Genomic DNA, 12192 nt, shown 5'->3' with positions numbered 1-12192 from the left:
GTTATATATTAATAATATTTAATTCTTTGAACCAATATTAAAAAGAGTGTCACTATGATTATGTGATTCATAAAATTCACCTTGGTATGCGACTTGTGCATAAAGTGATCAAATAGTTGTGTTGACTCTGAAAGTGTATTCCTTTTCTCCTAGTTTGCTCAAACCTGTCTGTCAGTTTCAAGTACATAAAATATTTTGTGTGCTGCATGTAGAGCAGGTTCAGAGGCTGCTGGGGCTGACTGATATTGTATCTCATTTTTGGTTGTTCAGATTCCCACACTGACCAAAGTAACAGTGAATGGTAGGCAAGAACTGCAAAGTGAAATGTAATTCTTAAAGTCACCACGTTATTTTTCTGAGCAATAGATAATTTCTGTTCTTCTCAACTGCATTAGTATGTGAAAGAACTCTCCATTTAAACACAATTGGATTTGATTTTTCTGCCGACATCATCAAAATTCATCATAGTCATTATTCCCTCCGTGGCGTTTATTGGGGGAGAATGAAAAAAATATATATATACTTTCTTACGTTAAATATTTATTTGTAGTTCTAAACTAAGGTTATTAACATATTTTCTAATTAAAAGTATTTTTTTCCTGTGGTATTTATTATTGTTACTGAGATATATGTTCTTAAATCATAAATTGTGAGTTAACAGTATGCCTTTTCCAGAATGTCATACAGTTGGAATCATGCAGTACATAGCCTTTTTAGATTAGCTTCTTTCAGTTAGCAATATGTATCATTTAAGGTTCTTCCATGTCTTTCTGTGGCTTGATAGCTCATTTATTTTTATCACTGAATAACATTCCCTTGTATGGATGTACCACAGTTTGCTTCTCCATTCACCTATGAAGAACATCTTGGTTTCTTCTAAGCTTTAGCAAATATGAATAAAGCTTGTGTAAGCATCAGTGTGTTAAGCTTTTGTGTAGACAGAAGTTTTCAATTCATTTGTGAGTATGCCAAGGTACACAACAGCTGGATCTAATAGTAAGACTATGTTTAGTTTTGTATGAAACTGACAACCTGTCTTCCAAAGTTGGCTGTCCCATTTTGCAGTTCCATCAGCAATGAATGAGAGTTCCTGTTTCTTCTCATTCTCATCCACATTTGGTGTTATCAGTGATTTGGATTTAGCTATTCCAATAGCCAATACTTATTGGTGTTCTCTCTTGAGGGCAGGTCTTGTTATTAAGAACACACTGTTCTGGGTAAATTTCAAAATGGCTACTTTTCCCTTCCACCAGCTCAAAGCAGAGAGGAGGTCTCTCTATCTTCACTGTGAGAAATGGCAGGACTACTGAAGTTAAAGCTTACACAAGTGTGGAGCCCCCTAACACTGAATCCCCTGGGATTTTTTAATCTCTCAAATGTGTGCACATTGAGCCTGCAACAATTCATCAGTTATAGTTTAGGATTTCCTACCCCAGTTCTGATTCCTGCAGAGGTTTCTCTTCGTGAGCTTCTGCTCCAGGAAGCTGTGATTCTGTTTCTCCTGTTTGTCTCCAATTTGGAGGCAGTGGTTTGCCTTTGACCTCAATTCTCTAACAGATCAGGAAGAGTTGTTGACTTTTAGTTTATTCAGCTTTTTGTCTTGTTATGCGGATGGGAATAATGACTTCCAAATGACTTACATGACAGATGAGAAACTGAAAGTGACTTGTATCTATTTTTTAAAAAATGTTCCTTACTGAAAATATTTCTCTTTGCTAAGAACCCTTATAAGGTCTGACAAAATAAAGAAAAAATATCTTAATCAAGAAAAATAACCAAGGAACATGACATGTGAATTATTATAGCAAGATTTTCCTCAATATAAAAGAATGGTAGTGGAAATAATTTGAAAAGTTGAAAAGTCTCCCTACTGCATCAGTGAACAGCCTTCTATCTTCATTGTCCTATGAAATATATTTTATGTGCTAGCAAATACTGGATTAGGAAAATTGTACACACTTTTAATTCAGCAATGAAATAGTTTTCTAAGTTTTCTTTCACATTTCTTTGCAAGGATGTCCCTTATTTGTTTTCTTGTTTGGAAAATGAAGACATATATGTGGCATGCATAACCAAGATACACCTACACTCCATCTGTCAAACCTACCAAGAACCATGGCTTATTCATTAAGAACATGCATTCTTTAAACCCAGGCTATTTTTTAAAATTTAATTTAATTAATTTATTTTTTATACAGCAGGTTCTTATTAGTTACCTATTTTATACATATTAGTGTATATATGTCAATCCCAATCGCCCAATTCATCACACCACCACCACCACCACCACCCCCATCACCTTCCCCCCTTGTAAACGCATGCTATTTTGATTAAACAAGATCATCTAAGTTTTCCTTCATCTTATTACTTTTTACACTCTTGATGACTTCCAGTACATTTAGACTACACTTTATGGAACATGCTTCAAAACATTACCCTGAATGAGGAAATATAATACAATTAGCTGTAATAATTACTTTTTTATATAGTTAAGACTTTATTGAAAATATGGAATCTATTCAACCTATACTGGATGTAAAGAAATAGGCTTGATCTAGTTCCAAATAAGATAAATTAATGTTAACTATGTTTGTATGAAACTATTCCACATTTAGTAGCTCAGCTCTTAAATAGTATGGCATACATAATGAGACTGATGAACTTCTAACTCAAAAGAAGATTATGTCTAATTCAGACAGCAAATATATTTCATTCTATGCTTTACTGCTAACCTGATGCTGAAGGTCAAATGTTTAGGGCAGTGGGAAAAAAGTAATTGTGTTCACTGACACAAATTTAATCTTTACAAAGTTAGGAATTCTCCCAATACCTTTTTCACAGCAGCCCAGGTGGGGAGCAATACTGCAGTTTTGTTTATTAAGTATTTAAGTCCAAAGAACTTAATGCTTATTGGTATTCCAACAATATTACAGGCATTTAAAAACCAAAACATACAAACTGAAAACAAATTATTTCATTCTTAATTAGCCACAGTTACTTTCTATTGGAATGTGTGCCTACTGGGCACACATTCTTAAACCTTGAAATCAGATCGAAAACCCTCACCCTCATTCCCTATTTCACATTTATCTTCCCCAGTACTTACTTTTTCTTACAGCGACTACTGAAAAGCAGTTTAGCAAAGATACATCACTGAAAAGAACGTGGGACAATCTGATGTTTGTATTTTAGGGCTATATCATGGAACTCAGCGTAGGAAAAAAACAGCAAAAAAACTATAGTTCACTGGGGATGATAATTATCCATCATTTCACTGCAGTATACTTATTTCAGTACAAGACAAACAATGTTATATGCGGCGTAACATTAAAGTTAGCAATTCCAATTATTAGTTAGGGGACTCGGGGTGAGTTTCCAAAGCACACCCCTCCTGGCCTCTTCTGATTTGCATATTCAATTTTGGTCTTACAAAATCCCACAGTCAAACACAAAAATTAGAAAGTCAATTCCTGTGTGATGTATTAGTGCGTGTAAATGTAAAGTTTTATCCATTAAAAAATTTAAGATTGCAAGACCGTGCATGGCAATTTAGAAGCCACCATTGCAAATTTGGTCTTTGGGGATTTTAAATTCTAGAACTCAAGCGTCTGTAAGTCTGACTTTGTAAGTGGAATAGACTTGTTGCAATGTCATATTTTTTCTGGAGAATCATCAAGGTGAAAAGTTGCTTAGCCTCTTAAAATTATTAATAGAAATTTATGAATTATCCAGGAACTATGTACTGTATCACAAAATTATAAAATCTTACATTGAATTATATTTTCAGAAATAGACTCGTTCTTTATCTAGCAAGCTCAGACTAGACCCACTTTCGAACATTTATAAACTTGTAGTTGCTTCATTGAGAATTACCTATTTATAGATAAATTACCTATTTCTATCTAGCAAAATCCTTGGGGAAGGTCAAGGGGAATCCAGCCTCCCACACAACTTCAGAACTTGTTAAAGCAGATAATAAAATTGAAATGTCTCAGCTGCCACAACATAGTTAGAATTTAATGATAAATCATTAAACCAGCTTTATTTAAATGTAACTATATGGAATGATCAACAACATTCATTCGTGGGACAGATTTCTACAGAAGCGGAATTTTTTGTTTGTTGGTTTGATTTTGGACTGTTTCACAGCTTTCTACTGGGCATTTAAAATGTTACTTAACTCTCACATATTAGACAGTATGCATTCAATTAAGTTTGTAAAATCTATCATACTTTAATTAAACACTACTAGATGTAATACTCTAGAACATAGGCATTCACTAAATATTGTCTGAATTTCACCTCTCCCCATACTTTCTGCCTCCTGATATTTTCTGTAAATTTTCAGATTAATACTTCAATTTTGCTTGTACATGTGTAATGATTACAAGTTCTTAAGATTCTTAGGGTATAGCTTTTATATTTCACATCTTAGTTAAAATAAGAACTGGATAGAAATTTCTCATTAATGTTCAATTTTTTACCTTAAAAACTTTAAAGAATTGGACATGTTTTCAAAAATTGACTAGTGTCAAATAGGGCAAATTCAGCATCGAAGTGTACTTTGTTCAAATCACTACTGTTTCTTGACATTAGAGGCCAAAATATATTAGCCACATTCAGAATCCATCACCATGCTTCATGGACATTCTTTTTTAACTTTGGTGTCTGTAGAGAGTAAAGATTCTAATTTGTCTTTTAGATGTTATTAGCTACAATGTTGAGTTTTCAAAAATGTTTCATTGAGTTATTATGCCATAAGGTAATAAATTTGACATGTCTTTTTAAAATAGACAGTTAATACTTTTAAAAGAAAGCTGTATTTTTAAAGCTCCAGCGCCCTCAGCAGAATCATAGTCGTTTGCCCTAGGGTCAAATCGTAAAAGACAATTTCCCACTTCAAGTGATCTGAATTCATTCCCTGTTTTAAATTGTAGGCAATTTTCATCTTTTTTTTTTCTTGCTCATAAAATAAAGCTGCCTAATGTTTTTTTTTTTAAATGCGATGCAATATGTCTCTCAAGATAGCAAATTCTCCCTTCCTCAGAGTCAGACTTACTTAGCTGGGCTCTACATTCTCTACAATTTCTACCTGTCTCTCACTCTAAAATAGAAGGGTGCATAATGACTATCAGTTGAAATGCCCTCAATCTCTTTTTTTACTTTCATTCCTCCCGCCCCCAGATTTTCAAGGTGCCGTCTATTTGCATCTGCAAGTTTTACAGCCTGTGAAATGTAAACATACTCAGAGAACAAAAGTTTCCTCAAAGTTGTCAAAATGGCAACCACAGATACAGCGCCTCTCAAGTCAAATGAAATTTTCTCGTGGTATTTGATAGACATTGTCTGTCATTATATCACTTCTATTTGCTTTTTGTAGAGCTGTGTAATGAATAGATTTGGCATTTCTTTATATTTACCCTTTACAACAGTTTATTCTACAGACATTATTCTCTTGAGAGTCATTATTACCTATTTTTTAAAACATCTTTTTCAGCTGAATGTCTCATTTCAGTACTATTTACTATTATCAAATTTGGTGCTGCAAGTATTTCCCCTCAGCATGCAATGTTCTGATATAAAAGTGAAGCTTCTAGTTGTGACAGGCCAACACAGGGTAGATTCATCTTATTTTGAAAGCTTCAAATTTGCTCAGAAGCAAGAATGTCTCAGTCACACGAAGATGAAATATGAATGGAATTGGCTGGTTCTTTCTATAAGTCTAGGAATTTCAAAGGACTCTGTAGTTCTTAACCCTTATACTAAAAGAACACTGAACAACATCTTTAGTTGTCTTTTCTTGTCAAGATGCCTTTGGAAACATTACTGGCTTAACAGCATTTCTGTAATGATTTCATTTGCCAAGTTGAGATTAAAAAGTAAAATAAAAATATAAATCATAAACCCTTTTCTTTAGGTAAGTGAGATATGGTAAGAACTTTGATTTTGTTTGATCCATTGTATGGAAAGCAAATAAGAAGAGAATATTTACTTTTATGGAAACAGAAAACAGGATTATCATATTCTTTTAATAAATAAATAGCAGAAACTGTGGGCTGGATTTTCCACTAGTTAAGTCTGCAGGTACTGGAGGCTTTGATTCACATCCTGACTCTTCCACTTATTAAGTATGTGACTTTGGGCAGCCTATTTAAATTCTCCAGGACTCAGAAGCAATAAGATAATTATAGTAGACATTTTAACCTCATGGGGTTGCAGTAAAGATTAAACAATACACTACATGTTAAGTGCTTAAAACACAGCTGCAAATTATTGTTACTCTCATGAAAAATTTAAAGAATAGATATAAATATGATTTTAGCAGTGGAAATAATCATTTAATAATTGATTAAATAATCAATCACAAGTTACTGATTGGATAACTATTATATAGAAGACACCGTGTCTTGCATTTGGATGTTAGGGAGATGGACAAGTTATGACTGGAAAAATATGAAACATACCCAAAAGACTCTAAGAAAAAAAGCTAACAATATGTACTATTTAGTAGATAAGCTCTGGGTCAGACTAGCTGGGTTCTAATCCAAACTCTGATACTCGTGAGCTTTATGACTTTGGGTGAAACACTAAATTCCCGCTGTCTCTCATATTCATCATCTATCAAATGGGGATGATAATAATAATGATATACAGCTCACTGGGGTTACTGTGAGCATATAATACCAAGTATTGATGGAGATCATAATTGCTATGCAGTTCAACAGATAAAAGATGGCTTAAATTTGGTGGATATAGAAAGACTTCATAAAAGATAGTAGATTATATTAGTATATTAAAGAATACAGTGGAGATGACGTAGGCAAAGAAGGTTGTATAGGAGTGGGAAAAGATTATTCTAAAAAAAAAAAAAAGTGGGGGAAGACTTCTGGTTTCCAGTCCAGCATGTAAGGAGCTTCGAAAGCATCAGTTTCATCTTCACAGCAACAAAAACTCAAAAAACTCTTCTTAGATCCTTCAGAAAACAGAGACCACAGGGGAAACTGCCGCCCCAAAACTGAAGAGACAACAGGCAGATATAGACAGTGACAACTTAGCAAAGCAGAAACTTGGGGAAAGGAACGGTGGCTGGAGCCTGTACTGGGTGAGGAAAAGGTAAACTGTAATTAACAAATTGCTGGAGGCTCAGTGTGGGAAAGCTGGAGGGATATGAACCCTAGCGGGACCAGTCTTAGGGGCACCCCAACAATGTTACCTCCAGGAGCCCTACCAAGTTCTCATGGTGAAGACTGGAGAGAAAAATCTCCTCTGCTTCTTACAGGGAGAGGGGAAAAAGTAGCCAGTTGGAAGTGTGCCTAATTTTCTTGGCAAATTCTAGATTTCCTATCTCACCTAAGGGGTCTGGGGTGGGGTCGGGTAGGGTGAGAGTAGTCACAGTGAAAGGACGCAGACTCACTAGAAGACTGAGCTCAAACCATAGGATTGTAGAAAGCTTCCATTCCCCTGACCTTACACTCAGCACCTGTCCACCCCATCATCACATCCGTAGGGCTCCTACATACTAACAGGGAACTGTACTGAAAGAGCATCATCTCTCAGACCTTATTTAAGAAGTTTGGGACATGAAGATACAAGGGAGACAAAAACAAGGACACCAGAGGAAACTTTACCTTCTGTCATCTACAGCTGCAGTAACTAGTAAACACAACCTTACTCCTAGCCAGATAAACAAAAAACCTTATACTACAGGCCTGCTTACCTTGATTCCTTCAAACCAATTCATCATGTTCATCATTGACACAAAACTACAGGTCATACTAAAAAAATGATATGGCCCAAAGTTGACATTTATAATACCCAAAGCATGTTTGAGGGACAAGAACACAGTTTATAGAAGAATAATAGATGAAATCAGAAATGCAATTTGGGAAAGAACATAGGAAGACTTTAAAGCCAATTAAAAGGCAATGAAGAGCTTCTGATGATTTGGAGACCAGGCGTCATTATTTAGGGATATTAACCCCGCACCAGTGTGAAGAGTGGCCTGGTTTAGGAGAGTATTTGCATGGAGATGAGTTGCCTTGACACGTGCAATAGCCCAGGAGTTAACTAAGATGACAGAGGTGGAGATGCAAAGAAAGAAAAGGATATAAGTTGAGAATGAAGAGGTGACAATTTGCAATTCAAAGAGAATTAACTGTGTTGATGATAATGTCAATAACCGAAATAATAAAATCAGGAGTAGGAGATTCTTTCTTTCTTTTTTTTTTTTTAAACATCTTTATTGGAGTATAATTGCTTTACAATGGTGTGTTAGTTTCTGCTCTATAACAAAGTGAATCAGCTATACATATACGTATATCTCCATATCTCCTCCCTCTTGTGTCTCCCTCCCACCCTCCCTATCCCACCCCTGTAAGTGGTCACAAAGCACTAAGCTGGTCTCCCTGTGCTATGCGGCTGCTTCCCACTAGCTATCTATTTTACATTTGGTAGTGTATATATGTCCATGCCACTCTCTTACTTCATCCCAGCTTACCTTTTCCCCTCCCCATGTCCTCAAGTCCATTCTCTACTTCTGAGTCTTTATTCCTGTCCTGCCCCTAGGTTCTTCAGAACTATTTTTTTTTTTTTTTAGATTCCATATGTATGTTTGCATACGGTATTTGTTTTTCTCTTTCTGACTTACTTCACTCTGTATGACAGACTCTAGGTCCATCTACCTCACTACAAATAACTCCATTTATTTGATGGGAGATTCTTTCTTAAAGGAAGGTAAGTATGAGTCTGAACATGTGACTTGGAGATACTGGCAATTGAAAATATGGGACGAGGTTGTGGAAATAAGGGCTACATAAATGCAGGAATGAGCAAATTTTGAGCACTGAGAGAATAAAACCTCTAAGTAAGTAAAATATGTAGGAAAAGACATAAAAAGGTCAAAGTCAGAATATTGGGTGAGACTCACAATTAGGTCTTAGAAGGAGAAAGAAAAAGCACAAAATATGAATATAACATTAGGGGAAAAATCACAGTCCTCTGTACTGAAAACACAGATGAACACTTCAAGAAGGTGTGGATTGATCAAATGCAGCATTAGAAGAATCAGGTCATTATGATTATGAAATCAATAAAGTCCTCAAAGACAGCCAGAATACCAGCTCCATGAGGGTCAGGAATGTATCTGATAAACAATTATCTCTACAGTTTTACATCGGTGACCAAAAGTCAGTGACCAATAATTAAATGCTGAAGAAATAATATTTTTTGCAGAAGACAGATTGTAGAGAGTCAAAGAAGATGTGTGTAGTGAGGTAAGGGATACAAACAATGTGTGGGAAATGGTAATTGGAGATTAAAACAATAAAAAACAATAATACTTAGATGGGAAACAAAGTTAAGGTTAGGTAGTTAGGTATTTCATTTTGTTTGTTTTTTAAGGTAAGAGAATTGTGATGCTTGAAGGCACAAAGTAGTGATAAAGAGGCAATTTAAGGACACAGAAAAAAGGAAGTAAATACAAGGAGGCAAGGTTCTGAGAAGACAGAAAGGGATAAGCTTAATGGTTCATTATTTTATTGAGAAATAAAGTCTGTAAATAAATATGCATTTAGTAAATTCCTTTTAGAGAAACTATGATTCCTGGATACTTGTAAAATGATAACTAACCTGAAAGATGTTCAGATTATTTATTCAGGGTTTAATCTTGCCCTACAGGATTCTAAAAGAATTGCTTCATTCACATGCTTTTCACTGAACACCATGTCTCACAGATGATAATACATCCTGGCATTTCAAAAAAAAAAAAGCATCATCTGGGTCCTACCTGAAACAATTATTAAGTATTCCTGGAAGTATTTTAAGTGAACACAGACAAAACTAAGACAAAGAAAAGAAAAACAGAAATTAAGATTTTGTTTCTTCCCCAAAGGCAGAAAAACGTGATATAAATTGGTTGGAGTATTGATTCAAATAGTACATGTGGGGACTTCCCTGGTGGCGCCGTGGTTAAGAATCCGCCTGCCAATGAAGGGGACACAGGTTCGAGCCCTGGTCTGGGAAGATCCCACATGCCGCAGAACAACTAAGCCCGTGCGCCACAACTACTGAGCTTGTGCTCTAGAGCCCACGTGCCACAACTACTGAAGCCCGCGCGCCTAGAACCGTGCTTCGCAACAAGAGAAGCCCACACACCACAATGAAGAGTAGCTCCGCTCGCCGCAATTAGAGAAAGCCCACGCACAGCAACAGACCCAACGCAGCCATAAATAAAATAAATAAATAAAACACAAATGGTACGTGTGGATGATTGGTAGTGGTTCAAGGTTTGACACCAGCATTGCTTTTTGCCAACAAAATGGGAATCACTGTCAGATCATGAGAGCTTAAGACACGTAGAGGACTTATAGATGATCTGGGCTTGTTCTTGCTGTCTAAACATCACCAAAGTCAAGTTTACCCTTTGTCTCTGAGTAAAATAAGGAAAAGAGGAATAACCCTGGCTTAACCACTCACTTCATGAAGAGAACTACCCTTGTTTTCTCACTTCATGAAGATGAAGTGAGAAAGAGAATTGCCTTTATTCTAACTCTGGTTGACAAACAAATGATGAGTGTCATTCATTGCCTTTTTGCAATGGTTTAGAGAAATCTAAACCTGAAAGACACATTCTGAGATTTATCAGCCAAAAAAGTCTCCTGTTGTTTTTTCCTTGGCATTGCTGTATATCTGGAGTGGAATGTTTGTAGTTCTAAAAAGTAACACAAGACAAAGAGAGTAGAAATGATACTGAACTGTGGTAAGAAAATGGCAACTAGAGTAAATAAGAAATATAGAAAAAAATACTTGTTTGCTTTGAGCTATTTTATACTGATAAAATGCCATCTTCCAACATTTTTGTGTTTTAGAAGAGAAACTTCTGAGTATTCTTCACGTATCTGATCATCACAGTTTACATTTCAGTAAGTTTTGAGAATGTCATGTTAAGCCTTAGAGACTAAGGGTCACAAATGTAGGCTTTTGCTTTAGAGAGACATGGGTCCCAGTGCTGGATTCCACAAGTGTCTTCTGTGTGGCTGGGGGCAAGTTATTTATTCTCTCTGTGCACCCATTTCCTCTGCTGTAAAACTTCAAGGTATTGTGAGGATTAAACAAGAAAGCCAGAAGAAAGCCAGGGACCTGGTGATCGGCACTCAGTGAATACCAGCTACATAGACACAATTTTTGACAAGACTTGTTCTATTTAGTTACATTTAACAATTATCAATTTTTAGTAGTAAAAAGAAATAAATGATAACAATAAAAAACCTCTCTTCATCTGTACTGTATGAAAGTAGACTCTTTAGTACTCTTTCATTCTAAAGTATATAATTACTGAATTAATACATTTTTAGAAAATATCAGAGCCAAACTACTTTTACAAGATGATATTAAAGATTACCAAAAGTTATAATAAAGTCAGAAAAATATGTTATGCTATTTATTATTACTCATTTTATCCTAATATTCTATGTTTCCTTTTACCTAATGCTTATATGTTTTGGGGGCAACACAGGAGAAAAGTAAAGGGGAAAGAAAAAGGAGGTACAAATAGCAGGAAATGAGAAAAAAATACTAATATTCATAATTTACATACATTCTATAATGCATAACTTGAGCATAAAGAAAAAATATTGACAATGAAAGAAAGTTAGAATAACTACATATTTTGTAGTTATGCTAAACATAAAGGGACCTGTCTAGGCCAAGTCAAAGAAACAGCTCTAAAATTAAGTAGAACAGAGAAAGCTTTCAAAAGAATCTGAGATAAATTCAGAGATCCCACATGATACCAGATCCAATTATGGGGATAATGCCGTCTAATTCATTGTTAAAACAGAGCATTCAAAGGAAATCAATTTATATGACCAGTAAAGGCCCAGGTGGCCGCGCTGGCCATGCTGATGATCATAGTTGTGGTGATGGCTGTAGTGGTGGTGGTGTTTGAGATTCATGATGCAGTGATTGCCACTATTTTCAACTCAATTCTGTAGTAAGACAAAGTTCTTCCTATTCAAGAAACTTCGGAATATGAATGTCTAGTTGTGAAACAACTAAATATCGTAAGGAAAGCATCATTCTACCAACAAAAATTATTGCATTATATAGTACTTAAGAAAAAAATTTAAGGGCTTCCCTGGTGGCGCAGTGGTTGAGAGTCCGCCTGCCGATGCAGGGGACATGGGTTCGTACCCT

At 35.5% G+C, this 12192-nt stretch overlaps 1 protein-coding gene across 1 annotated transcript in view; it reads right to left on the bottom strand.

The window, feature by feature from the left end:
• Nucleotides 1-12192, bottom strand: part of MALRD1 (MAM and LDL receptor class A domain containing 1) — a 593611-nt gene that overhangs the window by 150240 nt on the left and 431179 nt on the right. The gene's annotated exons all lie outside the window — the stretch shown is intronic.

This window comes from Delphinus delphis, chromosome 2 (assembly GCF_949987515.2).
Source record: "Delphinus delphis chromosome 2, mDelDel1.2, whole genome shotgun sequence".
NCBI classification, from domain to species: domain Eukaryota; kingdom Metazoa; phylum Chordata; class Mammalia; order Artiodactyla; family Delphinidae; genus Delphinus; species Delphinus delphis.
The sequence above is the reverse complement of the archived record's forward strand: the minus strand, read 5'-3'. Positions and strand labels throughout refer to the sequence as shown.